The sequence below is a fragment of the Clavelina lepadiformis genome, chromosome 6, assembly GCF_947623445.1.
Source record: "Clavelina lepadiformis chromosome 6, kaClaLepa1.1, whole genome shotgun sequence".
In the NCBI taxonomy this organism is placed as follows: Eukaryota; Metazoa; Chordata; class Ascidiacea; order Aplousobranchia; family Clavelinidae; genus Clavelina; species Clavelina lepadiformis.
This window is the reverse complement of record NC_135245.1, coordinates 17,479,026-17,485,138: the sequence shown is the minus strand read 5'-3', so window position 1 is coordinate 17,485,138 and position 6,113 is coordinate 17,479,026. Positions and strand designations below refer to the sequence as shown.

General features: G+C 38.3%; 1 long non-coding RNA gene across 1 annotated transcript; it reads right to left on the bottom strand.

Moving 5' to 3' along the window:
• Nucleotides 1-237: 237 nt before the first annotated feature.
• LOC143461792 (uncharacterized) lies at nucleotides 238-893 on the bottom strand. Its single transcript, XR_013118081.1, has 2 exons — nucleotides 810-893; nucleotides 238-720 (listed from the first exon to the last, which is right to left on the bottom strand). It is a non-coding gene; the product is annotated as an uncharacterized LOC143461792 (long non-coding RNA).
• Nucleotides 894-6,113: the final 5,220 nt, after the last annotated feature.

Sequence of the window (6,113 nt, the reverse complement as noted above, 5' to 3'; positions counted from 1 at the left end):
TGCATGGGTACAATTGTAACCTTTCCAATTTTAAATTAAGGTAGTCTTTTTTCTAGAAACCTGAGGGACCTGAGATTTCCTGACATCTCTACATCTTTGTGTTAGATTATGCAGAGTAAATTTCGGCAAAAAATCTTTACACGTTACCGAGATAGAGGATCGAGTTGTTTTTACACCCTTAAGAGGCGGCATGGGTACGATTGTACCCTTACACATTTTGTATCGAAATGACGCCGGATTACATAACACAAAGACAATTTTTCGAATGTTGAGTGAAACAGATTACAGAAATGATTTATTTGGTACAGAAATATGAAAGAAAACTTAATCGAGGTGGTTTTAGTCCGTTTCACAAGTAATGCACTTTGTTTTTGTTACTGAGTGTTCGTCGCAAACAGGCTGAACGCAAACCACGCAGCTTTTCCTGGTTTTTCGTCGTTTTCGTTTCCGGTGTCTGCCACATAGCAATTTCCAACAATCGGTGTAGCTCCATTACTTCCATGGGGTTCTTTGGAGTTAGTTGCTGGAGTTAGTTCGCCTTCTGGCGGTGTCGCAGTGTGCCGTTCTAAAACCATTTCCACTGCAGCTCGAAGGAAACGGTTTCTCATCACCATCCGGTTGGCAGAGCGAGCTTCCCGTGAAGGCATACATAGCTGTTTCGCAAGATCTTTCAGAAACTCTCTCCGTTGGTCCTTTTTCTAGAACTCTTGGTTGTGCTCCCTGTAGATGATAAACGACGCTAAGCCAGTGAAGTCGATCATAAAAACGCCAATGGCCAACGCAATGTCCGTCGTTTACACTTCACTCACCCAGCATTTTGTCCATCGTGTCCAACCCACCTTTGGTTTTGACATAAAACTTGATTATCTCTGGTTTGCTTAATTGCGTCCCTTCGACTTCTCCAGTCATGTGCATGGATGATAGAAGAGCACGACCGATTTTTTTTCTTTGGCACATATGAACAGACTCTTGCATCTTGATGGTAGACGAAATTGGTCGAGTAAACAGCCCTTTCCTTAGCAGGCTGCATATTGCTAGGCAAAAACCTTTTGTTTTTTCTGACTGTTCCTACTAAAGTCATGTCCCATGTGATCATTACATAGCTAGCTGTGCCTGTAAAGAAAGTATCGGTGGTGACATTTCTTCCAGAGCCTTTATACAAACAAGCCAGGTTCGGAACTGCTCGCTCACCAATATTTACTTGTCTGGGACCATCTACTGGTTTACCAGTATAAATCTGACCATGTAGCGGGTGGGAGTTTGATGCATCATGAGACCAGAAATCCTTGATGCCATATTTAGCCGGTTTTGATGGTATATAATTATATACTGTGTAAATTTAGTATGTCATCGATATGGAAACAATTGTTCATCTATGGTGATGCATTCATGTGGTTTGTAGGCTCTCTCCAAATTTTTATTCAGCATGAGCCAAATATCTCGTATTGGTGCAGCTTTATCTTTTTACACACGCTCTGCACAGGTATTTTCGTTGTCAAATCTAATAAATCTGAGCATCATCTTGAAGAGATCTCTAAACATAGCTGCACGTACAAAAGGCAAAGCATCTATTTTCCACATATCTTCCAGATTATCTTTGTTATTTCTGCGTACACCAGCAACAATAAGGATGCCAATAAATGCTAAAGAATCTATGCTAAATTTCGAATCGGTGAAATGCCATGCAATATCAGCGGAAATTTATGGGAGTTGAAGACAGGGGCATAATGAGCTGTTTTTCTGAGTATAATCGAGGTCACAAAGATAACATATCATATAACGTTGTTCAATGTCTACGTGGCCTAACAACACGTGTGATACTTCTGTAGAGCACAGTATTTAAACATTCGGACCATTAAATACGGCACACCGTAGAAAAAGTATAACTAATTTGGGAATTTCAATTTAAAATGTATGTGGGTACAATTGTACCCATACCGCCTTTTAGTGGTGTAAAATTATGCAGTAGGACAAAGGTTAAAAACAAAAAGCGCGCGGCAAATCAAAGGTTATCGAATTAAAAAAGTGGAAAATGAGTTAATCATGAGAATTATTGTTTCTTAACGGATACATTGATGACGAGGACGTGAAAACACTATTCTTCTGTTGCGGCCTGGGTGGTATTTTTAATACCATTATATCATTTCTTGGAAAAGTGTTTTCTAGTAACTGATTGAAGTTTATGAACTTGTTTTTTTGATAACACTTCAACTGTCGTTTGATATTTGGAAACTTGCTCTAAATAACTTCATGTGAAAACTCCTTTAGTATGTTCCCAGGTTGTTTCCAGCACCTGTGCTGATAAGAAATCTTTATTGCAAATGCCCGCTTCTTAAACTTTATACTGATAATTTATGTACGTTTCAGCTTGAACTACATGTAACTCCCATTGCCAACACATTGTTTTCCTCGCTGCACATGTTCTGAAATGCTGCGTTTTTCTTGTCGAATATTTTCACTCCCATCGCTTCACGTTTTATAAGCTCGCACTTTTACCGGCGAGCAGACACAGACGGAGAGACACAGAGAGAGGCAGATGAGCTTTCTGCGCTAGTCATTTTGATTGCAACTCTATAGACATCTTATAAGCAGTGGTATTACTATGTTTTTGATTATGCGTAATATTGAGAAAGTGTACAGCACCTACAATAAAAACCCTTTCTTGTAAACTATTTCTGTTGTAATATTAAAAGCTTTCGGCTGACAAGAGGTTAGAGCATTCTAACCGCACGCAACAATAGAGTCAGATAATTAATGCAACAGGTAAATTAAGTTAACATAACATAAGTTAAGACAGATAAGCTCTGCATCTGCATTAATAACCTCTGCACTTCTATAAGACAAGTAGTTTTGCTCTACAACAGTATGAAATTTCAGTATCGATTCGGCACTGAGATATAGGAGGGTAGGTACCAAAACAGGGTAAATCGAATAGGGTTAAATGGTGCACACAAAAATTCCGTATAAGTACCTTGATACCTCTTAGCCCCAGACCTATCACGGTTTTAATCCGGCTCTACTAATGCCTTATAAACCAACTACAAAACAGATTTGAGCTTGAAAAGTTCCCGCGGTTCCAGCATCAAACCTACCGCCGCTTGATTTTTCAAACCCGGATGTACCCCGCATGTTGTTTCAATCATAGGAACATAATTCGACGCGCAGTCAGTGAAAGTGAGGAGCTTCGGAAACGGTGCAATATTATATGACTGTTACAATTACTTTATCAGAAGAATACAATATATGCTATTACGGCTTAACTACTATTGGTTGGTGTACAAACATTAGTGTCTGAGAAACGCTGTCGTCATAGGGCAATTGAATTGAATTGCCTTATGACGACAGCGCTGAGTCTACGCTGAAAATTGCGCTTGGTAAGATTTAATTATTAACCAAGATAAATAATTCTTGGCTGCACTAATACAAAAATTTTTTTTTATATTTTGATGTTTTTTATTTTCTAATTTTTCTTTGACTTGGCTTTGTTGTCAAATTTTTTTTGGTTCTACCATTTCGCAGATATTGCTATTGTTGGATTACACATTGCTATGAGTAAATAACGAAGGATGAATATATCTACTAGTGTTGTAATGACTCGAGTCACGTTTTTAAATTACTTCATTTGACTCTAGTCATTGCTTGAAATGACTTGACTTGACACGAGTCGCGGGAAAATAACTTGAAGCAAGTCAATAAATCTTAGTTGTTAATTTATTGACCAACTGAATTACAAACATTTGATTTCTTTGCGAACGATCGATTAAACGTATATTCACCGATACTTCTATATGTGGTGCCATCTCATTAAGGGTGTTTGTTGTTTATGTTTTATTTTTTTTGCAAACAAACTATGCGGTAATGACGCACATCCTACATTCGTGTGTGGTTGCAATGCTGGAGCTTGTAAAAGATGAGATGGCAATGTTGCAGTCATTTTATCAGTAGTACGGTGTGGATGGTCTATGACACGTTGGATATACTTTCATTCATTCATTCATTCATTCATAGATATAGGGGGTTAGGTTAGTATAGGTGAGGGAAGCGGACCTGCTAAAAGTTGATTTTAGTCATTTAGGGTTTAATTAAACTGACTTTTAGATTACAAGGTATAGATTTAGGTTTTTGTATTATAACGTTTACGTTAGGTTAAGAAGAAACTGTGAAATTAACTGTGAACTGTTGTTGAAATAGGCTTAAATCAGTTGTTTTACAAAAATAGGGTTTTAGGATAAGCTTAATGGATAAGGATTAGATTTAGGATGGGTTTGTGTGGTATGTGCATATTTACGTCTGTCGTCCTCTGCATTATGTCACTACTCACTAGTTTCATTAATGGAATAAAGAGTTGTTTAATGATGCGCTTGACGCTTGATTTAGGATGGGTTTGTGTGGTATGTGCATATTTACGTCTGTCGTCCTCTGCATTATGTCACTACTCACTAGTTTCATTAATGGAATAAAGAGTTGTTTAATGATGCGCTTGACGCTTGACGCTTGACGCTTGACGCTTGACGCTTGACGCTTGATGTGTTTTTAATCGTAATCTAGTTTGATGTAGTTTCAACGAGTAAACATGGGTTTTGTCACTGTTGAGTAAAGTTTCAGAAGCATATCTGAAGTTGAGTGGAGTCTTTGCTGTTAGATCTTGTTATAGTGGATGTTGTAGGATATTTTAAATTATGTAATTATATCGTGAAATATGCATGACAGACGGTAATCTTGCCTTCTCTTCTGTACGACTTCAATTGACTTGCATTATATTTTAGCATGACTTGACTTGAGCAAATTAATAATTTATCTCGACTTGACTTAAGTCAACTTCCCAAACGACTTGACTCGACTCGAGTCTTAAAAAATGACCTAGTTAGCCTACAGCACTGATATCTACTAACTTATACCTAGCTCAGTCTACATACACCAATTTTCCGGGCCTATGTTCTCCACTGTGACCTTTTCTGCCCTGGTAGCTGCGCTACTTATTCGACAACCGTCCCTTTCCCTTAGCGGGAAGTTGGCGCAGGTCAGCAGAAATCCCCGAAAACAGTTCGCAGCGTTTTCGAAGAAATCACAGATGATTGCAAACGACCAGAAATTGCAGAGCACGTAACAAGCCGTATCCGAGGATGGCCGACCTTTCCAATTTCGACAAACTACCAGTTGCGTTAAACGTAAAAACTCCCCGAAAGCCCGATACCCCATCCAAGGCTGCTTTTAACACCATAATACGCTTTGAGAGAAATGCAAAAGGTATTTGCGAAACCTCATGTCGCAGTCTTTTGCAGCATTTCCTCAGTTTGCTTCCCTTTCTCGATCAACAGTGGCAGGACGACGCACCCTGGCTAAAAACTGAGATTTTATTACTTTTTCTGAAATTTTATACAAGCCATCCGACTTTGCGTTTTCTATTTTGTGAAATATTAGCATATTTATATCAAAATGCTGCTTATTACCTTCTATGTTGACCTAGTTTTAATTATTCGCTTATTAGTATTTCGATAAGGCTGTTAAGGTTATGATTGCCGCTAGCTTTCGCGAGAGAGAAGATGGACTTTTTCTATTCATCGCAGTTCACACAAAAGGCCATTTTCTCTCTCCTGCTGAGTAGTTGTGTGCTGCCCCATTGCGTTGGTCTAATTTCTGGCTTTTCCATCCCAGATTATATGCCGCGCGTAATGTACATGACATGCAAAACAGCCAGAGCGCGGCAAGTCAAAAAAGTTTTGTAACTTTTTAGACGTTAATAAATAGTTAGGGTTTAATTGAAGTTAAATTTAGTTTAAAATGAATATTTTTAGATTAGGCTTAGGTTGATAACATTTAAGATATGGATTAACAAGAAACTGTGAAAATATCTTTGAACGTATACGATTTTTTCGGTGCAATAATTACAGCAGCCTATAGATTAACTATAATCCTAAGGCTATGCGATTGACGATTCTTTAATCTTGCACCCCAGTTAGCTGGTTGGCAACGTTGACTTTTAGACTGAACTGAAACAGTGATTATTAACCTTTTTTGTACAGCGCTCCTTTTTAGATCTCTAAAATTAATGCCGCCTCCTATTACTGTGCGTAGGGGACTAGGTGATGGAACTTGTAATGTCATTGTCAGCA